The 27,089-nt window shown below is 37.4% G+C and overlaps 2 pseudogenes; both read left to right on the forward strand.

Annotated features, from left to right (window-relative positions):
- The first annotated feature begins 295 nt into the window (after nucleotides 1-295).
- LOC137728239 (putative amidase At4g34880) lies at nucleotides 296-21,090 on the forward strand (annotated as a pseudogene).
- A 4,107-nt stretch (nucleotides 21,091-25,197) lies between these two features.
- LOC137727669 (dirigent protein 22 pseudogene) lies at nucleotides 25,198-25,950 on the forward strand (annotated as a pseudogene).
- Nucleotides 25,951-27,089: the final 1,139 nt, after the last annotated feature.

Here is a 27,089-nt window from a genome sequence, read left to right on the forward strand (position 1 = left end):
GTGGGAAAATACTCGGGAGTTTTTTCTTCTTGCAGATAAATTATAGTTTGATATGCTCATATAAATTTTTTTGCTTCAAGTGAGTTCCATGTACACGCATCGGACTGATTTGCACATAAGGAGCCAAGCAATATCCTCTGTGGATCATACTCTTATTTGAACTAAGCAAATAGACCATGCCCAGTTGAGATTATAAATTGCCAGTTGGTCCAGAGTTTTTGTTTATTTAACTTCTAGACCAAAAAGTTAGGCAAGTACAATTGTTTCGTCAAATCAGCTACTACATTGTTTTTCCATGGCCTCAAAACTTTCTCTCTTCCCATTGTTTCTTTTGATTCTTTTGGCTATAACTTCATTTGGTTCCCTAACTTTCAGAGTCCATGGATTCTATATCAAAGAAGCTACAATATTTGACCTCCAACAAGCTTTCAAAAACAACCAACTCACTTCAAGCAAACTTGTTGAGTTCGACTTTCAAGAAATCTGCCGGCTAAACCCTCTCCTCAATGCTGTCATAGAGGTGAACCTGGGCGCACTTTACACACTAATAGGCCGACTATCAGCGAAAGAGTAAGGGCCCTGGTTATTACTCTGGGTTACATGAAATTCTTGTTCGGGCAGGAATTTCGTTGGGAAGGGTCCTTGGCTCGAGCACAGCTCCCCGAGGAGTTGGCACGTTGGATGGATGTCGGGCTCTCGCTTGCTTGTCGAGCTGCAAGAAGAGGACAGAGTTAGTTCTGAAAGGTGCCTTTGTCGAGCCTTAGGTGTAGGCCATGAGGCTCGCAATCAAAACCAACTAAGTGCTGAGGCGTGCCATTGCCATCTCTGTATGACAAATGTAGAATGAGTGTCTTTAAGTCGATTACTTGCGCCCCAAGTTATTCTGACTTCTTATCATCAAAGGATTGTCGTGGATGGGTTAAGTTCACATTAAGTTCTTTTCTATGCCTTGAGATCAAGGACTTTTGTTTATCTTGTATGCTTTAAAGGGTAAGGGTTCAGATCTGATCAAGGCATCAGTTTCATTTACTTTTACGATAGTAAAAGTACTAAGTGAACCAGGTATGAGAGTTAATAGAACTTTGGATCATTAAGAGACTGAAAATGACTTGCATATATACTGAGGGATACATTATAACACCAAATCTATTAATGGAAAGGCAAAAACAAAGAGAGTCGGGCAAGATTTCACCTTGTCAGGCAAGGTTAAAACGACTTGCAATCTCTTCTCTTTCTAGTTACAAAGGGTTGAGTAATAAAGAGGGACGAGGGGTAAACGAGTTTACACAAGAGAATTGATACTACAGCATTTGGGGATGGTAACAAAGCTTTTAGATGGACAAAAGATGTCTTTCTATGGGAAATCTAAGGCTAAAAGGGTGCGGAATCTAGACAAAGCGCGGCTTTCTGAGTATTTGCTTCACTGAAAGATAAGTTGTATGTTTGTTTGTTTGATTGGTTGAGTGTCCTTGTCTCTGGGCCTTCTTCCTCCTTGTATAAATGAATTAACCCAACTGTGCTATTTCTATTCTTGCCCGGAAGTAACTGAAGGGTAATGAATCATCAACATTTTTACATGTTCTGCCATCCAAAAGTACTTTTGGGCCGGGAGTAAGTGGATTTCCATCGGTTTTCATTTCTCTTGTAAGCACCTAGCCTTTGCATTAATGGGGGGCCGTCATTTCATCTTGAGATGGATGTCCTAGGTTTGACTCTAGGCTTCAGGCAAACCTTCTTTATTGAGCTCATTTGGGCTTCCTTCCCTTAAAGCCCAAAGTTTAAATATTAACCTAAATAGTGTCCCCTTCAATCGTTGTTAATCTTGCAACTCGAGCCGCTAATAATGATTGAACAGTAGTCGTAAGCGCACGCCTTCTCTCAGGACTTGTATTAATTAAAACAGTCGTTGTACTTTAAACCCTTGCGCTAACCCACGAATTCAATCTCTAAGTTGTATGTTTACTATAAATTCCCTCCTTGACTACTTAGTGCAATATATTCTAAACTTCTCAGAATTCTCAGAACCTTCATAATTTCTAGAAAATCGTCGCTAGCTTTCTCAGTTCTTGATATCACCTAAAATTTGAACTCAGCCCTCTTGTAAGATTAGTGAGGAGATTTCCACTATGCACCGCTTGCTATATAGCCCTCATCACCTTCGGGTTGGCCTGCGTATTGAGCTTTTCTTCGATGAGGACGTAGTGCTTTCCTTGGAACCTACATGGATATCTCAGGTTTCAATAGCCACAAAAAACAATATGCTTAAGGAAAATCATAGCTTCTGTATTCTTGGTCACTTCATCATCATAGGTGTATGCTTTGGGATCAATACCAAAGTTTCAGAAGGACTATCATCAGCCCAAGCCTTCTTCTCCTCAAGCGTCAAATTATCTATCAGTTTCTCGTTGATTCGAATAATGGGTTCAACCATGAGATTGGTAATGAGTCTTAGCCTCAGTTTCTACCCCCAATTTTTCCATTCCACAAAAAGACTTTAGTGTACCCAAATAACTCCATGGGTCTTCCAAGCGTGGATGCAGAGGGATTTTATTGCTTCAGATGAGTTAAGTAGAATCTTTGTTATTATGTTGGCATATCATCCTAGGATAGTTGCTTCAGAGGAGTTGAGTAGAATCTTCATGTAACTTCATCATTTAATGAAATGAAAATGTTCTCTTTACTTTACCTTAGCTTGCTCTTTCATTTTTCAACTCAACTATGATGAAGATGCTAGTCTTTAGATCTTTCAAACCAATTAACCATCTTCGACGTAACAATCCCTAATATCCCATAAAGTCGGACAATATTTCTTCAGAAATTTAGCATTAATTGGATGTTTCTGTGAATTTCCCTCTAAATCGGCCAAGTAATATCCTCCCTTATCTAATGCTTGATGACTAATGAAAGGGCTTTCCCAGGTCGGACTCTATTTCCCAAAGCCCCTCACTTGGGCTCCTAAGGGCAAGATTGCTTTCCATACTAAGCATCTCTCCTCGAAAGTTTTCAATTTTACCCTTTTGTTGTAAGCTCGGGCAACAGCTCTCTTTCCTTCTTGAATCTTGTCTAAGGCTTCAATTCAGGCTGTATCTAAATCTTCAATTCCTTGACACATAGCCTCAATGTATTCTTCACTGTGTAGCCTAAACTGGTTCTAAATCCTGACCGAACTCAAGTTAATTTCCATAGGAATCACGGCATCTTGCCTAAAGTTTAAAGCGTAAGTTGTAGTCCCAGTTCCTGCCCTCATGGAAGTTCTATAAGCCCACAAAGTATCTCCCAACTTCTCTAGACTATCTGCCACCATTCTTTTGATAATGTTAACCAAGATCTTATTGTTGGCTTCTGCTTGACCATTTGACTGGGGGTAGTAAGGACTGGATAGAATCATCTTTATCTTGAACCAACCATTAAATTCTTTTACTTCCTTTGAAATGAAAGATGGTCCACGGTTTGTGACAATTGTTTCGGGTACTCCAAATCTATGTAAGATCTTAGTTTCGATGAATTTTTTAACAGTAACTGAAGTTATGGTTTTTACTGCTGAAGCTTCTACCCATTTGGTGAAGTAATCTGTTGCCACAATTATGAATGTGTGTCATTTGCTAGAAGCTGGGTGAATTTGCCTGATGAAGTCCATTGCTCACCCTCTGAAAGGCCAAGGCTTGACCACGGGGTTTAAGGGCATAGAGGGCACATGTTGGAGGGGTCTGTGCCCTTTGCATTCTTCACACCCTCAAGCATAAGCTTTGCAATCTTTCTCCATCTTAAGCCAGAAATAACTGTATCTTCTAAGCAGCCACCTCATTTTGGTTCCAGCTTGATGAGCTCCACAGATTCCCTTATATACTTCAGCCATGACTCTCATAGATTCTTCTTGGCCTAAGCATTTTAGCAACAATCCATCCGGGGTCTTTCTTAGCAGATTATTTTCCCACCACACATATTTAGTTACCTGTTGCCTATTCTTCTTACTTGTGGGAAAAGAATGATCTTCCAGGTATTGAATAATGAGTGATCTCCAATCTTTTATCTTGGGCTCTTCGGTCATTACATCCAAGTTGAATCATCTATCAAAGATAAAAGGGAGATTTCTTCTTTGCACCTCTACTTCTACTTCAAATCTTCTTTCTCGAATCTAGGCTCCTGTAGCCAATTGGGCCATCTCATTGGCCATTACATTTGATTATCTGGGGATGTGACCGACTGATATTTCGGTGCCCCAATAACTTAACAACTGAGTGGCCGCCAAGTAATAATCGGCCATAGTGATGTGTCTACATTTATATTCCCCATTTAGCTGATTAATTACCAATTCTGAGTCGCCAAACACCTCTACTTTGGTTGCCCCAATTCCATTAGAATCTCCAAGCCAATTATCAGTGCCTCATACTCTACCCGATTGTTAGTAGTCTCTTGATAATCTAAGAGGAATGTATAACAATGGTGAAAGCTTTTGGGATCGATGATGACAATCCCAGCTCCTGCAGCATTCTGAGTGCAAGACCCATCAAAATATAGTTTCCAAAGAGTGATCTAAAGACTAGTTATTCTTTTCACTTCTTGCTGGACCCATTCTTCCTTGCCCGAATAGGCTCTATTTGGCGGGATCCATACGCTTGCTACTTCCAGAGTTCCTGAGATGCTAACCATTTCCTCTTGAGATTCTTGGTGCTCGACCAAGAAGTCTGCAATTGCTTGCCCCTTAATTGCCCTTTGAGGTACATACTGGAAGCTGTACTCTGAAAGTGCTAGGATCCATTTTCTAATCCTCCCTGTCAACATTGGTTTTGACAACATATATTTGATCACATCGGTCTTGGCAATGATATGGATGTGGCAAAGTAACATGTAATGCCTTAACTTGCAAGCAGTAAAGTACAAGGCCAAACATAGTTTCTCCACTAGAGTATATCTTGTCTCTACCTCAATAAGGATTCTACTGAGGTAGTATACGGCTTGTTCCTTTCCTCCTTCATTATTTTGGGCCAGCATGCTCCTAATTAACCTCTCCGAAGCAGAGATATAAAGCTTCAATGGCTTCCCCCTCTGAGGTGGCATGAGTACTGGAGGAGAGGCTAAGTATGCTTTTATGCTGTCAAAAGCCTCTTGATGTGGTGGGTCCCATTCAAACTTTTCTTTGTCTTTTAACCTGAGTAAAAAGGTTAGCGACTGAATCTTGCTCGCTAAATTTGTGATGAACCTTCTCAAAAAGTTAATTTTCCCTAGCAACCTTTGCAGTTGTACCTTATTGGTGGGGGGAGGTGTCTCCATGATTGCCTGAGCTTTGTTCTTGTCAACCTCCACTCCTTTTTTATGAACAAGGAATCCCAAAAAGTTGCCCGATCTTACTCCAAAAGCACATTTCTTTAGATTCATTTTTAGCTTGTGGATCCTCATTCTTGTTAAGGCTTGTCTGAGATCTATTAAATGCTGCTCTTCAGTCTTGGATTTCACCACGATGTCATCGATATACACTTCCATACTATGGTCGATTAAGTCATGAAAAATGGCGTTCATTGCTCTTTGATAAGTTGCATCATCATTTTTGAGCCCAACATGACCTGGGCATCTAAAAGCTGTTTTATGTGTATCTTCTTTGGCCATTTTCATCTGATTGTATCCGACATTTCCATCCATAAAAGACAAAACTTTGTGTTTGGTAACTGCATTTATGGATAAATCAGTCATGGGCATTGGGTATTCATCTTTAGGCGTGGCTCCATTAATGTTTCTGTAGTCAACACAACATCTAACCGCTTTAGTTATAGCTTTTAATACATGTACAATGTTGGGCAACCACTCAACATATTTGGCAGGCCTAATAAATCTAGCCTTTACCAGCCTCTATATCTCTTTTTTGACCTTTTCCTCGATCTCTTTTGACATCCTCCGTGGTGCTTGCTTGACAAGTCTAAACCCCTCATTGATAAGCATCATGTGTTCTACTAAGGTTGGATCTAAACCTGGCATTTCAGTGTAGTGCCAAGCAAAATAGTTTTTAAACTCATGCAGAAGGTTGACAATCCTTGCCCAATCTTCGGTTTTCAATAAACAACTGACTTGTATAGGCCTTGGGTCCTCCTCAGTTCCCAAGTCAATGCTCTTCAAGGGGTTTTATACTTTTGGGGTTGGTTTGTCAGGTTTTGCACACAAAAATTCGACTAGTTACAGGTTCTCGAGCAAGTCTTCTGGTCCTTCCAGGTTATATATACACTCAGCCATTTGGATGGCTGCTTCTAATTCTTCCCTATAAGACTCTACTTCTCGATTCTAGCTACTCGAAGCCTCTCCCCTCAACTATTCCTCTTTCATGGCTAAGTTTTCCCTTTCTTGTTTTTTCTCTCTCCTATATACTAACAGTCTTTTTATTAAGGACCTGACTTCAATCACTTGGTCCTTCCTTTTTTGTTCTAACATTAATGGTGTTGAGGAGTTGAGATGATATAGGGCGGATCCCATTGTTCCCTTATAAGGGATAACCCTTGTTCTAGAAGTTTTAAGGTCGTCACCTTAGTCGGGCGGTCATTCTTATCAGATCCTGAACACTAAAGAATCCCAATACTGGGATCGTAGAAGTTAGCTTCTGCGATCTTGGTTGTAGATAAGAATGGCCGTGATTCGGCCTCCACCATCTCCCAGAATCCAGGTCCTGTTTCTCCCTCTTCATGGTAGATAGCCACTTGTTGGTGTAAGGTAGATGGCACAGAGAGACTCTGATGAATCTAATCTCTGCCCAGTAAAGCCCCATAAGTGGAAGTACTATCCACAACAAAAAAGACTAGCATGATTTGTTTCGAACCTAAGTCCACCTCTAATGGCAATATCTCATACGTTTTGGTGCTAACTCCCGAGAAACTAGAAACTATAAGATCGGTGGGGATAAGATCCTCCTTCCTCCTGCACATTCTCTTCATCTGCTTATATGACAACACATTGACCGTGGCCCCTTCATTAATCAAGACCCTCTTGAAGGGTACTCCTTCCAGGTGCACAGTTACATATTATGCTTTAGATGGTTGGCCAGGGTCGAACTCGGGCGAATAAAGACCATTTTGTTTGAGTATATTCTCTCAGGGTTTTTTATTCGTTGCTTAAGCAATCATGCATGGCTAGGTTCTCCTTGTTCCACTTCCTTAACACTAACATGTGCCATCATAGGTTCCGTCGTCAAGTAATCACCTTCCATCATGAAAGGTTGATCATGCTTGGTGTGAAACATGGCTGATAAAACATATGTCATGTGTACATGGAAGTTGCTGGGTCTAGGTAAATCTTTCTCCTTGTCCTCGATGTGGTTCATAAACTCATCTAACCAAGCCTTTGCTTCTTCTGGCAGCATTAGTTCAGACAACGCCTTTTTTTTTAGTTATGCCAAAGTTCTGTGCCTGCACTGGACTCTCATAGAGAGTATCAACCAGCAATGGTAAGGGTATTCTTTTCTCAGGTGAGTTTTTTCCGAAACAGAATAACTCCGGGCTCCACTTTGGTCTTAGCATCATCACCATATCCTCCTAAGCTCTTTTAGGATTCTATACTTCCCTGGATGAAGGCTTGGTGGCGCATGGTCTTCTTCCCCCTCGGTTTTGCTATTAGCTTTCTCTACCTCTTTCTTGGTTCTCCAGTGAAGTAGATTTTTGTCCTCATCAAGTACCTTATCCATCTTTACATTTTCAGAGGTTTCTGAAGTGGTGGGGACTTTCAATGAGTTCATGTGGGCCTTATGTTGCCTTTGGACCCTTCTGATTATAGAGGCTCCCATTTTTTTAACATGCTTCTCATTCTTTCCGATTATGTACCATTTCCACCCAAATCGGGCAAGATTCTTCTTTGTGACCGGGTTTTCGATCTTTTCCTTCATTCTAACATCTTCATCGTCATAACTTGGTTGGGGTGGCCTCACATCTACCCATCTTTGTACCTTGGCCTCCTTGTCCTCTGCTTCTTCTGATGCTTCATAGTTTCTGAATACTTTTGACAAGTTTTTAGGCTGCGAGTCTCCCCCCAACCTCTGGAAGATGTTCCGAGAGGTTTCTTTCTCAGTTGCCTGTATACTATTTCTACTAGATTCCTGCTCTTCTCTCTTCCTTCTCTTGATCAACTCTTGATCAAGGATGGCTTCTGCCGTTGGTTCCTCTAGCTCGCACTCACATTGACATTTACTGCACAAAACCACCCCTTTGATTATTACTGCTTTAGGCTTTTAGGCAACTTGATAGCTCATTCAATCGGCCTATCAACTTGTCACCTTTCAGCTTTTACCTCCCAGGTAGCTTTCTTTTTCCCTTTCTCTGCCCATGTTAGGTTGATCATGTTTATCGGGGTTTGTAAAAAGGAATCAGCATTTATCGTCACATTAACCTGTGGTTCTTTCAGTAACCGCTTTATTTCTGACCCGCACTGCCCCTTGCTATCCAATAACACGGGGTCAGGCAACTCTGGCTACTTGATTGTCTTGAACACTGGCTGACAATTTCCAGATTTTTCCTTGTTTTTCTCTTCACTCATTTTTTCCACAAGTAAAGGAAACAAATGAATAACTGGCTCTTCCACTGGGCTGGATTCCCTCATTATCTTTCCAGCACGATCATTTCCTGGGGCAGAACACTTCAGATCTAGCCTTCTTTGCAGACTCTTTGTTGGGGAAAAGAGTCTACTGACTTCTTCGTAGAGAATCTCTTTCCATACTTTGTATGATAGCCATCATGGTAGCCTGCAAGTCTTCATTTGTGACCTTCCCTCCTGATTTCTTAGAATGAGTCGGGCTTTCCGTCAGGACAGGTCATTGCAAGTCTTTGGGGAAGTTTGCCATGCTAGATCTTTGGTGTATACTGGGGTGGTTTCCGTTCTTTTTTCCACCTGAAGGTTTGTTCTTTCTTTCGTCTTCTTAGCATACAAGATTTGTGTCCCACCGAGTGTGCCAAAACTATGTTCGGGCAAGAATTTTGCTAGGAAGGGTCCCTGGCTCGAGCACACAACTCCCCGAGGAGTTGGCACTTTGGTTAGCTGTCGGGCTCTCGCTCGCTTGTTGGACTGCAATAAGAGGACAGAGTTAGTTCTGAAAGGTGCCTTTGTCAGGCCTTAGGTATAGGCCGTGAGGCTCGCAATCAAAACTGACTAAGTGTTGAGGCGTGCCACTGCCATCTTTGTATGACAGATGTAGAATGAGTGTATTTAAGCAGATTACTTGCGCCTCAAGTTATTCTGACTTCTTATCATCAAATGATTGTCGGGGATGGGTTAAGTCCACATTAAGTTCTTTTCTATGCCTTAAGATCAAGGACTTTTGTTTATCGTGTATGCTTTAAAGGGTAGGGGTTCAGATCTGATCAAGGCATTAGTTTCATTTACTTTTACGATAGTAAAAGTACTAAGTGAACTAGATCTGAAAGTTAATAGAACTTTGGATCATCAAGAGACCAAAAATGACTTGCATATATATATATATATATATATATATATATATTAAGGGATATATTAAGGCAAAAACAAAGAGAGTCGGGCAAGATTTCAACTTGTCGGGCAAGGTTAAAACATCTTGCAATCTCTTCTCTTTGCAGTTACAAAGGGTTGAGTAATAAAGAGGGACGAGGGGTAAATGAGTTTACACAAGAGAATCGATACTCCAGCATTTGGGGATGGTAGCAGAGCTTTTACATAGACAACATATGTCTTTCTATGGGAAATCTAAGGCTAAAAGGGTGCAGAATCTGGACAAAGCGCAGCTTTCTGAGTATTTGCTTCACTGAGAGACAAGTTGTATGTTTGTTTGTTTGATTAGTTGAGTGTTCTTGTCTCTGGGCCTTCTTCCTCCTTTTATAGATGAATTAACCCAACTGTGATGTTTCTGTTCTTGCCCGAAAGTAACTGAAAGGTAGTGAATCATCAACATTTTTACATGTTCTGTCATCCAAAAGTACTTTTTTGGCCGGGAGTAGGTGGTTTCCATCGGTTGTCACTTCTCTTGTAACCGCCTAGCCTTTGCATTAATGGGGGGCCGTCACTTCGTCTTAAGATGGATGTCCTGGGCTTGACTCTAGGCTTCGGGCAAACCTTCTTTATTGTGCTCATTTGGGCTTCCTTCCATTGAAGCCCAAAGTTTAAATATTAAACCAAACAATTCCAATTTTACTCGACTATTGGGAATAAACTTTTTCATTGATTTTAGTAATAATATTACAACCTGTATATATACAAGTATTCTCAACCAATGAGAGAGACACCTCATTCTAACTAACTAAAAACAACTATAACAAACTATCCAATATCTAAAGAACATCTTTTACACCTGCATTTACATTTTTACCCTCAATATCTGCCCTCAAACTGAACTGAGGCTGGCGAAGAGCAAGTTTGTCCCTAAGAAAGAATAACCTTGATTTGGACAACGCTTTACTACAAACTAGAAAGTTTTGCCTGCGCGTTGCTGAAATTGTGTGAAAATTTTATGTTTAAAGGTGTAAACACATCAACTTATATCACATCTAATTGAATTATTGCAACGACATATTGATGCACTTAATATGAAAAATCCATAAACTACTCGACAACATGAAATCTAGCAATCTCTAAAGATAAGAAATGAACGTAGAAATCCTACCTCATACATAATAAAACAATTAACAAATTCTCAGTAAATGATCACAAAAGAGGTATAAAAAAAAGTAAATATCTTAATTTAAAAAATGAGAGATATAAAGAAAGGCAAATGTTATTAGCACTCCAAAATCTCATTGTACACTCCTCACTAGTGTATTTTTCTTTCTAAATATAGAAAGTTTGTAGTGCAAAATGAGATTTTTGGAGTGCCAATAACAATTCCCTAAAGAAAAGGTTTATAAGTTCTTAGTCCTCACCATAACAAAAATAATGATATCGTTTTAACATTAACTTAGATTGATTTCAGCCACCAGCATTTATAAAACCAGTGACTTTAACCTGTGCCAGCAAATGACCGAATTAGATGCAAGCCAACCAACTTCAAATTTAACCAAATAAACAAAATTTACAATTTAACTAACCTCTTCTTCCCATATAAAGTAGTTGTTGTTCCTTGTTTTGCCTTTGTGAACAGTACATTCTTCACTCTCTACACAAAAAATGCATACTCAAAATGCTCAGCAACATTATGAAAACTATACATATACAATACAATATATGTATTTGGACATAAGGTATAAAAATTTACTAAAATAATCAAGCTTAAATTTAACAAAAGAAGTAATTGCGAATTGGAATAAAAAACGATATAATAGTTGTTAATAAAAATTCTGACTAAATTTTACAAATAGCATCATAAATTGTTAAAAAATTAACACCATTGAAAAAACTCATCACTCAAATCTATAATTCTATTAAAAACACCACTAAAAATCCCAAGGAAAGGGGTACGTATTCCTAACTTACCAAACAATATCTATAGTCATACTGAAGCAAGGAAAGGGGTACATATTCCTAGCATGCCAAAAGGGTTAATAAATTATACCTTTTTTAAGAGCTTGTATTCTTTTATCTATATCTTGAGCTGGACCTGTCGATCTACAACAAAAAAGGGAGTAAATACACCAATGAAACAACTTTTAACAGCAAGACTAAGAATAAAATTACTGTATTTTAACATCTCACATTCCTCAGCAAGAGTAGTAGTACTGCAGTCTATAGAGGGTGCCTAGTTCTTGGTCTCTCCAACTTCAAACCTTGTCCCACATCAGAAACAATGAGATCATTGTCAACAGAAAGTACAATCCGAAAGTTGGACACACAAACTACTCAAACTCGGGCAACTATGACCAAATGATGATAATTGTATGAAAAAGAAACAAAAAAAAAAAAAAAAAAAAAAAACAAACAAACAATAAATAACACTCCACATACAATTTGAATTGAAAACTGTATTCAAAATTCCCCTCCTTATTTGATGACATAAAATGAGATACACTGCTATTACAAACAACACTTCACATTTGCTATTATAAACCCACCATAAGATACACTGCTATTATAAAGAACACTTCACACAGAGTGCACAATGAAAAATAAGATCATAAATAATTATGATAAGGAAAACTCAAATGAGGAGAGGAATTATAAATTGCAGAATACAGAGTGCACAACCTATTTGAAATCTCCATCACTCATTTGAACGAAAATAATGAAATTGTAACCAAGTATGTATTGAAATAAGAAGGAAGTGAATGAGAGAACTATACCACTCTTTTGGGAATTTGGAGGAGAAGGTTGAAATCAAGAGAGGGCATTGCCATCAATGCCTACACATTAATATAACAACTATGCACATTAAAAACACTTCTTATTTTCACCAATATTCCACATTAAAAAGGCTAGAACTGAAAGAAAGGTTTCAAAGAAGCAAAGATGTAAAATTGGTATCACAAAACATTAACATTATTGAGATTTAACCCCACTAACTTTACACATTGATCAATATGAATTCCAATTCAGAAGAAACCCATCAATCTTCTAAGCATTGACATGTAAATACCTCAAATATTATAACAAAGGCGAATGAATTTAAAATTTAAATAATTAAACAAACAATAAATTAAGAGAGATAATCTGAACCTAGCATATTGAAGGTTCCAATAAAAGTACTTGCAAATCTTCTTAAGAATGGTGGTGCTGATCTCCGAGAACGTCACATCGCCATGCTTCGTTTCAGCAAAACTCTCTACCAACAAAAAATTAAAAACGATTTCACCTTGCAATTTCAATGATAACCAAACAAAACCCAGATGCAGATTTACATCAAGCATTAAACTTTTCAAAAATTCAAATCAATTTTCACAGCAAAAGGCAAAAACCATCCACAATGAGGCAAAACCCAGATGAAAAAACTCACCCTTGATCGTCAGATCCCACTACCAGATCTCAGAATGCCACCACAGAAGCCAAATAGAAATGGAGAGAGAGAGAGAGAGAGAGAAAGAAAGAAAGAAAGAAAGAAGAATGTGTGAGCCTGAGAGGTCCAAACAGTGTCAAGAACCATATTTAAGCTTTGGTCTCAAACGTTTCAGTGGAGGAGAAGAATCTAAGGAAGAGTGACAGATGAGGAGATAAGAAAAGAGAAGACCGCAGAGAGAGAAATCGAAACGAAAGGAAAAGTCGAGAAGAAAGTCTGAGCGGAGCCTTCGACAATGATTGATGCATGGCCAAGAAAGAAAGAAGCGGTAGCCGAAAGAAAGATCGAGAAAAAGGAACAAAAACAGAGGGTTAAACGATGAGTGACCTGTGGCAAAGATGGGCAGAACTTTGTTGTACCAAACAAACAACAAAACGTGGAAGTGAGAAGAAACAAAGCGCATTTCCACCATTTCACTGTTCACGAACAATGAAAAACTGTGTCAGGGGAACCCAGTTTTAGTGTATGTATAATGTCAGCCACTTGATACTGTGAACAAACGAAATGCAAAGAAATCTCTTTTACCAAAACTTTTTCACGAATGTAGTAGTAGTCTATTTCAACATGCTTAGTCTTGCATGGAAAATAGGATTCTTGGTTAAAGAGATGGCTGTGGCATTATCACACCATAGCTTCGGATTACAAGGTAATTGAAAACCAATGTCCACAAGAAATTTTCATATCCATGTTATCTCTGCAGCTATGTTAACCAATGACCTATATTCATCCTCTGTGAAGGATCTTGCCACTGTAGACTGCTTTTTGGCACTCCAATTGATAATGGAGTTGCCCAAAAACACACAGAAACCACCAATGGACTTTTTATCAAGGGTACAGTATGCCCAATCGGCATCTGAGTAGGCATTGATACTTGGTAATGAAGAACTCTTAGAAAGCCAGAGGCCAAAATCATTGGATCCTTTAAGATACCTCAGGTTCGCTTGACTGCTTGAAGATGAGACATTCTAGGGCAGTGCATAAACTGGCAAACAAGATTCATTGCAAATGAAAGATTTAGTCTAGTCTAGTCCAGGAAAGATATTGTAGTGCTCCAACAAGTGATCGATACTTAGTAAGGTTATCCAAGAATGGAGAATTATGATCAAGCTTGGATGTGCTATGTGGAGTAATACAAGGTTTGCACCATCCATTTTAGCCTTATGCAACACATCCAAAATGTATTTAGTATGAGAAATGAAAATACCCTTTGAAAACCGTTTAACTTGAATGCCAAGAAAGTAATGTAAGGAACCAAGATCCTTGATTGGAAATAAAGCACTCAACTGTCCAATAACTTGCTTGCAGGCTTGTGGAGAATGACCAGTGACAAGTATGTCATCAGCATAAACAAGAATGAACACCAACTGATGATCTTTCTTGACAAATAAGGAATGATCAGATTGTGAACCAACAAATCCCAAAGAAAGTAATGCACCGTTAAGTTTTTCATACCAAGCTCAAAAAGCTTTGTTTGAGTCCATACAAGGATTTATGTAACTTGCAAACAGAATTAGGTTGTGTAGAATCCTCAAATCCAGAGGGTTGTTGCATGAATATAGATTCTGTGAAGTTACCATGGAGAAAAGCATTGCTCACATCAAGTTGTATGAAAAACCAATCATATTGGGCAACCAAGGTGAAAAGAAGTCGAATTGTTATAGGTTGTGCAACTGGATTGAAGGTTTCAATGTAGTCTAACCTTTCTTGTTGATGGAATCCCTTTCCAATAAGCAGAGCCTTATACCTGTCTATGGAACCATCAGGTTTCCTCTTGATTCAAAACACCCCCTTGCAGCCTACAAGGTTCTGAGATGGAGAAGAAGGAACCAAGGACCAAATACCAATGTTTAGAAGAGTATTAAACTCTTCTTGCATTACTTTTCTACAATGGGGATATTTGGATACCTGGAGATAAGTAGATGGAACATAATCAACAATGAGATGAGATGAGACTGGATGTTTAGTGGCACTTAAGGCTTTAGGTTTGAAAATACCAGATTTTGATCTAGTTTGCATTGGATGAATGTTGGTATTAAGATTAATGTAGGAGGTTGGAATGGTGGTATTTGGTTGAGGCAGTGGTGGAGAGGAATGAGAAATTGAAAGAGTATTTGGTGAGTGGGAGATAAAGGATGAGACTTGAGAATGAGGTGTTAGGGTTGATGTTTGTAGGCAAGGACTAACTGAGGTGAATGTTACAGTACATGGGATAGGATGTGATTGTGATGAAGAGTGAATATGGTAAAGGGATGAATTTGATGGGGATGGTTTATGAAAAGGGAAATTACCCTCATAAAAAATAACATGTCTGGAGATGTAGATCGTATTAGAGATACGATCCAGACACTTATACCCTTTGTGATTTAAACTGTATCCCAAGAAAACACAATGTTTGCTCATTGGTTCTAACTTAGATGTAGTGTAAGGTTTTAACCAAGGGAAGCAGTTACAACCAAAAACTTTGAGAATGGTTTACTCTAGAGCTTTCTTGAATAAAGATTCCCAATGAGATGATTTTGTGGTAGTGGGTATTTTGTTAATGAGATAAATTGTTGTAGAGAAAACATGACCCAATACTAATGTGGAACCCTTGAAATTGTCAATAAAGTTCTTGCAATCTCAACAACATGTTTGTGTTTGTGCTCAGCACACCCATTTTGTTTTGGAGTGTGAGGGCAACTTAGTTGATGTGTAATACCATAAGCAAGTAAAAACTTAGAGAAATTTGAACTCAAGAATTCACCACCAGAGTCTGATCGTATAGAAATAATCTTGGTTTCCAACTAATTTTCAATAAGAGCTTTGAATTGAACAAATGTAAGACTACATCAGACTTATACTTCAAGGGATAAAACCAAGAGTACTCGGTATAGTCATCGACAAAGATCACATAGTATCTAATACCATGGACAGAGATGACAGAGCTAGTCCCCAGACATCAGTGTGAAGAAGCTCTAATGGCTTTCTTGTAGTACAAGATACAGAGACAAAGAAAGCTTAGAGTTTTTGCTTATAGCATAATCTGAGCAAAAAGCTTTATTTATAGGACTAGACACATAAATAAATGAATTTGAGACCAACTTATTTAAGATTTTGACAGAAAGATGACCTAGTCTTTGATGCCAAAGATCCCTAAAAGCCTTTGTAACAACAACAAAAGCTTTGTGATTACCAACAATAGATGATGATGCATGAAAAAGGTAGAAGCCATCTGTAGACATGTAAATTTCATTGCATACAAATGATGCATCATAAAGCTCCACGTGGCATATGATTCATCACAAATGGACTAGTCATCAATGACATGTGGCACAAATCAAGCAAAGGAAATATAAAATCTTCCTAAAAATCGGCACAAGGGAGAAAATTCCCTTAAATTCGGCAAAAGGGTCTAGATTTGTCCTAAAACCGGACAGAAAGTTAAGGCATCTTCATAAAACAAGCAAGAATTGAAGATTGCTCACAAATTAGGCAACAAGGCCTCATCATTTTGGCCAAGGGAGTAAAGTGGCTGAAATTAAGACACAAGACATGCCTAAATTTTCCCATGGACAAATTAGGATGTAAATTAAAGCCAAATCCACCCAATGGCAAGCTTTGAAAAGCCTATAATTACAAGGTCCTCACACAAGCATAAGGGTCGAAAAATCTCTACACAAAATAACCTCTTCACAAACCTTTTAAGACTAATATGTTGTCAAAGCTCTATTCGAAGAACATTCAACCAAAGCCAAAGCTTTCTCTGGACCAAAGTCAAAGCACTTCCTTGAAGAATCAACAAGCACTCGTGCCAATTCCTTCAAGACTTTGTTGCAAGCCTATAAACTTGTAGCAACGTTTGTTTCAAGATCAAGTTGCCAAGACCTTTGAAGCAACAAAATCCCGCACCAAACACTACCTTTGCAGCACTCTTGAGGTGAAGATCATCCACGCGTTGTTTTCAAGCTCAAAACTTGAAGCAATCGTTCAGCCGTTCGTTCGAGATCAAGTCATCGCGACCCTTGGATCAACAATCATGCATCTACATCAAATTTGAAGATTGAATTAAAGGAAAAGTTGTAAACAGAGATTGTAACCTACAAATTCAAATCAATACAAATCTATTTTGTACACGTGTTCTCATTTCATTACATAATTTTTGTGTTTACACCATCACAAACTAGTCCTCTAAAAAGCATATTCTTGGAAGAAATATCCTTCACATTGAAGTGAAAAGGATAAAGATGCATGGAACACCAATTGTCAAGAAAAATTGGTTTGCAGAAAGCAAATTTTGCTTTAAATCAAGCACATGAAGAACATTTTTCAACTGAAAACAATGAGTACTAGTATTTAAGGTAGATGCCAGAATGAAAGATAGGCAAACATTTTCCATCACCAGTGTAGACATGTTCATGACCATGATAAGCTTCATGATTTTGAAGATTGGTGTAGTTGTTAGTCATGTGTGAACTGGCACCAGAATCTACAAGCCAAGTAGGTGCAGAAGAGGTAGATCCAGTATTTGTAACCATGGCAAAATGAGAGGAAGTGCCAATGTAGCTTGGATTCATTCTTCGTGGACAATCAATTGCTTCATGATCATATTGGCGGTAAATCTGACAAGGAGTTCGTTTGCTAGAGGAATTACAGTATAAACGACCACCACGAGTGAAATGTTGATTATTCTGCCGATAACTGTTACGTTGTGAGTTGCCCATGAAATTACCCCTACCTTGATAGTTTTTAGGATTTTAAGAATTGCCATGATGTTGAGAGTAATTATGAGAACAGCCTTTAGAGAAATTGTGTGAAGAAGCATTTTGAGCATTCTATGCCTGAGAGTTCACATGTGGTGTGGGAAAAAGACCGACAAAGGAATTATACGCCTGAAAATGAGGAGTAATAGGCGATTTTTTGCGATTGTTCAATTGAATCTCTTTGCTCAGAAGAATGCAATGTAATTAATCAATTGTAGTAGATCCGATGTGAAATTGAATAGCATCAACAAAGGAATCATACTCTGATGGCAATCCATGAAGCGTGACGGAAATAAGCTCTGAATCCTCAACTGGAGCTCCAACACTCGCAAGAGCGTATGCGATTTCCTCAATTTGTTGGAGAAATTAAGCTGTTATGGATTCTCCTTTAGTGATGTTATGCAGATGAGATCTGAGATCATGAATGTGAGATTGAGATGCACCAGTCAGTCTTGATTCCAGTTTAGCCCAAAGTTCTCGAGAGGAATGAACTCCAACAGTATAAGGAATTAGGGTTTTAGAAAGTGTAGAATTGATCCAGATGAGGATATTTTAATCATTTTCATACCAAAAAACATACTTTGGATTGATAAGAGAGGTGCAATTACCGGAATCATCAAGTAGCATTTGAGGCAGTGGAGGTGTCAATCCATCAACTATGCCGGTGAGATTGTAGCGACGAAAACTTAGAGTGAACAAAGTACTCTAAGTGAGATAATTGATAGTTGTGAGCTTAATCAGCACCATCAATCCAATGTTCTAAATCATGATGTAAGAAGTCGTTGGAGGTGTGATCGTGACAGAGGAAGTCATCGGATAAGGTTGATGAACCCAAGTTGTGGAGTCATATGAGGGAGAAACTGAAGTTGCCATTGATGTCAAAGGCTAGGGTTTTGAGATAGAGAAAGTGTAGAGATAGTGATTGCAATCACAGAGAAATAAGAAAGAAGAAATTGCATGCGGTGAAGCGTCTTTAGATCAAGCCATGAGACAGAAGGTGATTGATACCATATTGGGAATAAACTTTTCATTGATTTTAATAATAATATTACAACTTGTATCTATACAATTATTCTCAACCAATGAGAGAAACACCTCATTCTAACTAACTAAAAACAACTATAACAAACTATCCAATATTTAAGGAAGATTTTTTGCACCTGCATTTATATTTTTACCCTCAATAAGGACAACATTGGAACCAAAGATAAGCTGAATACCACTGCTAGCTCATTCACTCTGATTGGCTTCGTGGTGCCTCAGGATGTGGCAAAGTTAAGGAATACCGGATCCATCATATTGGGGAAGGCTAGCTTGAGTGAGTGGACTTAGTTTAGGTCTCTTACAGCACCTGCTGGTTAGAGTGCCAGAGGTCATCAAAGAAAGGTTAGTATGAAGTTATTCTCAAATGCTTGTGAACTCTTGAGTTTTGACAGAGAATATGCACAAATATAACCGGTTGCAAAATTTCAATCAAGATAGAACTATAGGGACACTAAATAGAACCTTAGGGACATATCTTAATAATTTATCCTCAAGTTTCAACTCTGTAATGGGCATCAAATCAACTGTTGGTCTCACAAGCCGGGCGGGAGTGATTCCGTTAATCCCCAGACATGACACCATTGGGTATGTTATGTTAATCAAAACAAACATTCCTGAACATTTCTGCTCTATTCAAGAACCTACTTGTTTTGCAAGAGTAATGTTCATTACTTGTTTCAACAATATATTTATGCAATGGCTATTAATGAATTGCGTTGTGTTTAACTATATTAGACACATCACGAGAAGAGTGTTAGACATGGTTGATGTTCTTGATGCCATTGTAGGCTATGATTACAACTATCAAGCAACCCAAGAAACGTCCAAGTACGTTCGACATGGTGGCTATAAACAATTCCGTCAGAGATATGGACTTAAAGCAAAGAGATTGGGAATAGTTAGGAATTTGATCTTCACTTCTCGCAGTGGATCTCTCCGAGTTCAATCCTTTAAGAAACATTTCAAGACTTTAATCTAAAAACATTTGCACTTCCTAACTGTTATTCCTATTCTTTCAGCAAATTACAGACAAGCAAGTGTTGTTTTGGTAGACCATCTGGAAATAGCCAACCATTGATGTTATCTTGAACTTCAATTTGAGCGGGGACGCAATAGCATCACTGGTTGAGTTCAAATTAGCCTTAAATGCATATCTAAAAGACCTAGTAGTATTTTTGGTTCGATCGTTAGCAAATGAAATCGCCTTCAACCTCAAATTGTTGGGTGTGGTAAGTAATATGTACAAATTTTCATTTTGGTCTTTACATGTAATTAGTGTCCTTGTTGCGTATGACAAGAAGGGTTGTGCCATTTGGGATAACTTTTGGGGTGCTAAAAGGTTCTGAGCCAAAGCTTATACATATTGCCATGGCTTTGAGCAAGCTATTAAAGTTAGGAAGTTTCCTACATTTCTACCTTGAAGCTTTAGAACCCAAATTACTTTTTATAATTTTGTCTTTGAACCATGAACAGTGATGTATTGTCTATTTTCGATGCAAATTTCCACCATTTCTTGCTTTGACGAAAATGCAGCTTACCAAAATTTGGTAAAGATGGAAGTATATATAGGGGAGTGGCTGGCCATGGTGTTAGGGTTTTACCCTACACATGGTAGCATCCTATTGGCCAAGATTTATTGAGAGAATATTTTCAAGATATTAAATATGAAATATATCTTGAGATAATGGTTCAAATATCCCTAATTGATTTAAATAGGGATTACTTACTTGATGGAGTGAATCTTCAATTGGGAATGCATTAAAGATAGGATTTGGTAATTAATTATTATCTTTAATGCCTTGATGTTTTCTTGTCATGGGTAGGTGAACTGTAGGTATTCAACTGCTTGGACCTTTAGGGGTGCTAAGCTGCACGTGGGAATATCTAAGAAGGCTACCCATTTAATGAGGGCAATCTTGTCTTTCTTGAGCAAAAGTTCATATGTCGCCTCTAGGATTTTTAAGATTATTTTAGGCTCCACATCTATCATATCTTTAAATGAAACCCTTTTGTTTCATACAAGTAAAATACTGGGATGTTGAGAGCAGTTCACATTAAAGAATATAATGAAAGTCTCATTCTATAGTTTTAGGATAGAATCCTCGTTCTAGTATGGGAGAATTCTAGGTGGTCTCTAGAAGTAGTTATTGCACCTTCTTAGAAATTTTGATTACTTGCAATGCATGCCAATTCATAGATTGTAAGAACTCCAAGACTTTAAGATCTGATTGTGTCCATATCTAGATATCTAGATCAGATTGCACGTTTGCAAAACAAGCATGGTCATCCAGCAAAGTTGCTCGAACTTCGCCTATTGCCCCGGAACAAGGTGATAATGGCATCGTTGCTATATCTGAATTTGTTAAGTCCATGACTGAATTTTTGAAATAACTGTATTCAAATTAGCTTTACTCATGCCTCTGAAAATCATGGTCTCACAATTGTCCCTAATTATGTATTTGGAATACGTACCGTTTAGTCTTCTTTCTTCGTGTGGCGATCCAATGCTTGTAGAGTATGTAATGATGGGACTTTGTGTTTGTTGTGTGTGCACAAAAAATAAGAAATTACCTCAAATATTCTTCACTGATGTCTAATCGTCATTAAGCCTATTAGAGTAAAACACTTGGAACTTTTCATCCTTTGCTTCCTAGTTTAATCCGTCAATCCTTTCAAAGTAGGTAACTTCGAAGTAAGGAGTATTAAGGCGAAACACAAGTAAGCTTGTGGGGCTGGGACAGAGCTCAAAAGCCCTCTCCCGGTGACGTTAATTTGGAAGAATATCATCTCCCAAACCTATATTTATAAAGATTCTCATCGCGATATCTGGAGTACCACCTTACTCCGATACCAGGTATTAAATATTAAACCCATGGAAAACCTTTTGCACCAGGCTCACGGTAATGCATAAATTGGATTAAGGATAAGAAAGTGTTGGATCATACCCGGAATGACCTCTACATTTAAATGTCAGTTTGACATGTTTGAATTGTCTTTGTTTGTTTATTCCATTTGTTCTTTCACCTTGCCCCCATTCTAGGTTAGATGATTTCAATAGTGCAACATGTAACCAAGAAGGGATTTCCTTCTTAGTCTAAATTGCTGATTCATCCCTAGTAAATCTTAAACGAAGTTTTGTTAGGGATTTGGTCGCCTGCATGCAGGTTAGAAACACTTTTTGAATCCTTTTGTCATACCCTATGCATCATACATGAGCATTTCCGATCAGACTACATGTAGTTGGCTTGGCTAAGGCACTTCCACATGTTGGAGCTCCATTGGAATAAAATTTCTCTTGAGGATTTTCTAGTCTGGATGCCTCATTCGGATGAATGAGGAATAATATTCCCAAGATATTAATTAAGAGATGATATCTTGCGATGATGATGGAAGCATTCATGATTAATTGTGATTGAAATTCCTTACTTGATGGAGTTGATCTTCAATTGGGAATGTATTAAAGATATGGTTAGTAATTAATCCTATCTTTAATGCCTTTGACTTTTCTATGCCACGAGCAGGGGAGTTTTGAGTAGTCGCAGTCAGCTGCTTGGACCTTCAGGATGCTAAGTTGCACATGTGAACATTTGTGTAACCTGCCATTTATTGAGAGCATTCGTGTCTTTAGAAAAAATCCATATGTCATCTCCATAATTTTTGAAAACATTTTTTGCTTGCTCCACAATTATCCACTTCGGTAAGGGACAAGTTTAGCGTTATGATCCATAAAAAATTGGGCCATCGATTTATGAAAAGAATTATGTAGTGTAGGGATTGTGGCTTGCTTTGAGGCCACAGTTGCAAATTTTATCTTGGACTTGGTACTTATGTTTTATTACCAAACCGTCGAGAATTTATAGTAATGTTGTAATCGGAACTTCCTCCAATAATGACAACTATTATAAGGATGCTAAACATAACGGAAAGAAGAAGTAAAAATACCTTGTCATTATAAAAGAGATTCATAAACAAAGTGTCATGATGACAAAACTCATACTTGCAACCCCATCAAGAATTAGATGTGACCGAAGACATAAATGAAATATGTTGAAAGAATTATGGGAATAGTCATGACAGTAGTAATGATCGGGTGCATAATGTTTAAATGTTTAAGTTAACACCCTGAGCTCAATAATTGGTGATTTTTTTTTTATATTTTCAGTTTTTCAATATATGTATGCATGTATGAGATTGGCTGTTTGATAACAGAAATATTCTTTGACAAAGACATTATTGGATCTTTGTATTTATTTCTCACTAATTAACCGTTTTGAGTGATTTATTAGTGTTGTGGTACATGAAAGGAATTATGTCTGTAGATTTAAAACCGCCACGACTCGCATTAGGGAATTACTTAAAATCAATATTTATGCTGGCTATTTGATAATAAAGGTGCTTTCAAATATAATGTGCGTCTAATTTCTATTAAAACATAAGGCATATGTATCATATGAGTGAAGTGGGAGAATGTAAGAGTATTTCAATATTGTAATGGCCCACATGATAGAGTCCATGTGTGAGATATTTGATTTAATGAATATTCTTTTGAAAGTATTTGATGATGGACTTCATTGAAAAACAGGTCATCTCTCTGCCTATAATAGTTTACATAATGAAAACACATATTTGAATTTTAACGTGCAAGTAAGGCTAGAGTGAGAAATCATAATTTCCTCCACACCAATGGCTCGTCTATGGATCGCTCCAAGACATAGATTGTAGATGAATTGACGACTAATTATCAAGGTGTGACTTATGTATTCTACATTAATCGTTTGTGGAAATCATGAAATTCAAAATCTTAGCTCATGGATTGAGTCTTTGAATTTACCCAATTTTAAGTTTGCACTTTGCCGATAATCCAATGCCTTTTGAGCTTCGTCAAGTTAAAATTAGGTTAATTCTAGAACTTTTAAGTCTCATACTTGCCACTTAGTACTACAGTCTAGTGGTTCCTAAGAGGTCTTCTGTTCGATTCTCGCCAAAAGCGAATTTGAATCACATTATTGCTAACTCATTGTCAAGCTAAGCCCAACCTCCTCCCTTTTAGTATAAATAATATCTTTTGTTCAACAAAAACAAAAATCTCATACCTGAAACTCCGTCATTTTCCGATTGAAGTTTCTTTTTAACTTCCTCAATGAAGTAGAAAAAGATAATGTTGTTCTTTTTTTTTTTTTTTTTTTTGAACTTTTCGTTAGTGTTTTTTTTTTTTTGGGAGTTTTAATGAAACATTCCCGGTATTGTTCACTTTTAACGAAAAACCACATTTTTACCTTTTCCTGGTACTATTTATTACATATTTATTTATCATTTTTCATTAAAACTAAAGTTTTTTTGGACTTTTCGTTAGTTTTCATTTTTCTTTATTGGCCCATAGAAATGTGGTTTTAAGTGTATAATTGTTGACCCTAAAAACTAATTTGGGTCCAAACAATAATACATTCATATAACCATCAAAGAATCAAAACTTTGCTCACCAAGTCCAGTATAAAACACAAAATGTCGCCAGCAAAAACCACAAGGCTAAATGTCTTTGGTGTTTAAACGTTGTTTGCCATGCAAACCATGCGTTGGATTATTTTAATGAGCCAAATTTTCACTCCCATCATCAATTTGGCATCTATTGACTAGTCTAGGTTCTTTATTTTCGTTCTCGATGAACACATTTCTCCCCGTGAAATAGGGAGTTGATCCGTGCGCATTGGATTATGCTAATTGAAACTAAAGATGATACTAGGGGAAATGATAATGCTAAGAAAACCAAAATTTTAAATCAAATTTGTAAACTAAATGATATGTCACCAATAAGAAATAAGCACATTAATCAACGTTTAAGTAGTAATTTAATTATCAACAACCACATCATTTGGTTTGTAAATTTGATTTAAAAATTTGATCTCTCTAACATTACCCTTAGGGAAAAATAAAAAAAATCTAAAGCCATTGTTTGATAACAATTTTTTTTTTTTTTAATTAGTAAGTGGTACACATGAACCTTTAGTTATCATCCCACATTTTGTTTATTTATACATGAGAAATACTAAGAGGCTCTTTTAAAAGTGGGACTTTCTGTCACCTCACAATTTAACGTCAATTATCATGTCAATATTATAAAACATTGTGCCAAAAATATAAAGTGTCTGAGAGTTTATGAAAAGTCTCACTTTTGAGATAGTCTTCTTAACATTTCTCTTGTACAGAAACAAAACTTCATCTACTTATGACCTGAAATAAAGAAGGGGGTGTAAGAGGAGAAAAAGATTCATGGTTATCATTCCTCTTTAATTTTTAAAAAGCGAAAAATGAAAATGAAATGGTTATAAAACAACTCTTTGTTGATTCCATCATTTTTATTTTTTAACAAAAGGTTCATTGATACATTACAACACGACTACAAGAAGGGTTCAACTGAATACAGATTCTCCAATTACCAAATCCTTGTTCATCATATTTGATTACTAAAAAAAATATTATAAAAGGGCCACCACCAATGGGCAAAACAATCAAAACAGCTACAGAAGAATATATAATATATAATTTTTTATGCTTCAACAGTTCCACTGTATAATCCCTCCCTGCCCTTCAAGCTTTGCTATATATAGAGAAAAATGGAAAAGGTCGGTTCAATAATATTTCTCAACCATTTGTTCATAATATGCCTGGCCACGCCATTAATGGTACAGAGCACCATTGAAAACCCTAGGGAGAACATTGACCAATGGTTCCAAAACCTCCCCCGTGTAAAACAGAAGCTGACCAGGCTGCATTTCTACTTCCACGACGTAGTTCTCGGCCCACACCCAACCGTAGTGGCGGTGGCCAATGCATCCAATACTTTCACATCACCCACCTTCTTCGGCCGAGTCAACATCTTCGACAACCCCTTGACCCAGGGACCCGAACCTGGTTCCAAGCTCGTGGGTCGGGCGCAAGGGCTATATGGGTTTACCTCACAGGAGGAAGTGAGCCTGCTTATGGCTATGAACTTTGTTTTCAGGAGTTGGAAGCACAACTGCAGCAGCCTCACCGTTTTGGGGCGGAACCGGGTTGGGCAGTCGGTTAGAGAGTTGCCCATCGTCGGCGGAACCGGTGTTTTTCGGTTGGCACGTGGATTTGCGTTGGCCAAGAGTTATTTCTTTAATGCTAGTGTTGCCACTGTTGAATATAATGTTGCAGTTTTGCATTATTGAATGAGATTCGTGGTGTAAATCTGGGTTTATTTTTTAAGATATGTTTCTGGTGTATCCACAACGTTCTAATTAGTATTCTTATATTCAAATTATAACACAAATATTTATTTATTATTAATATGTTCTATAACTAAAATATATTATTTATGTCGCTTATTTATATTATAACACGAAAAATAGTACATTACGTAGAAAATATTTTGCATGCAAAAATTTTTCATTTAGTTCCTATTTGCGATAGGTTTCGTTGTCTTTTGAAGAGAACTGCTCTTCTAATGTCCTCATTTTGAAAACCTATGAAGTTCTTTTTTATATGAGCTATTAGATTAATCTTATGACAGGTTAAACTGTTAACTTAAAATATCCATGTTACAATGAAAGACAATAATTTTGGGAAGTGATTAAATTATAAAAAATTATTTCTCTCTGAGAAAACTTCCGCATTCTTCCTCTTCTACTCCACATCCCCTTCCCCTCTCCATCTCTCTCTCAATCGTTCACTCACCTTCTCTATTCTTGAGGTTTTTTTTTTTTTTTTTTTTTCATTTTCGCATATGAAAAGGGAGAGGGATCTATTTCAAAATTTTCACCATTGTTGAAAAATTTCATATGAAAAAATGGTTCACGTGTTCAAGAAGGGGATTCCAATTTTTTAAACGACACAATCTCAAATTTTTTTGGTGCTTTGTAACTAATTGAGTTTGAATATTATTGATAAACGATTGGATGTGTAAAGTTTTTAGGTTTTATGCAATTGGATTGGTGGGTTCAAATATTTGACGAGGAGACTAGGTTTTGTAGATGCAAAAGATTCGACATGATCTGAAACCTTCTTCTCTCTTCTTATTTTTTTGTTTTTTGTTTTTTGTTTTATAAATTAGTATTTTGTGTATAAATTAATCTGAGAACTTATCTAAAAAAGGAGCTCACATGCGGTCAAAATGAGGTCACTAGGACAGCAGGTTTTTGGAATTTTAATATGTTGTATAAAGTTGGAGTTATATGACCTTGCCAAATGACAAGTAGCCTTGTGGTTTTTGCTGGCGACATTTTGTATTTAATATTGGATTTGGTGAGCAAAGTTTTGATTCTTTGCTGGCGATACGAATGTATTATACACTAAAAAAAATAATTATATGGGCCACTGGTGTATTTTAAGACAATAATACTAGCTAGAATCATCAAAACTTTATTAAA

The sequence above is a fragment of the Pyrus communis genome, chromosome 10 (genome assembly GCF_041283825.1).
Source record: "Pyrus communis isolate YQ-2024b chromosome 10, ASM4128382v1, whole genome shotgun sequence".
NCBI classification, from domain to species: domain Eukaryota; kingdom Viridiplantae; phylum Streptophyta; class Magnoliopsida; order Rosales; family Rosaceae; genus Pyrus; species Pyrus communis.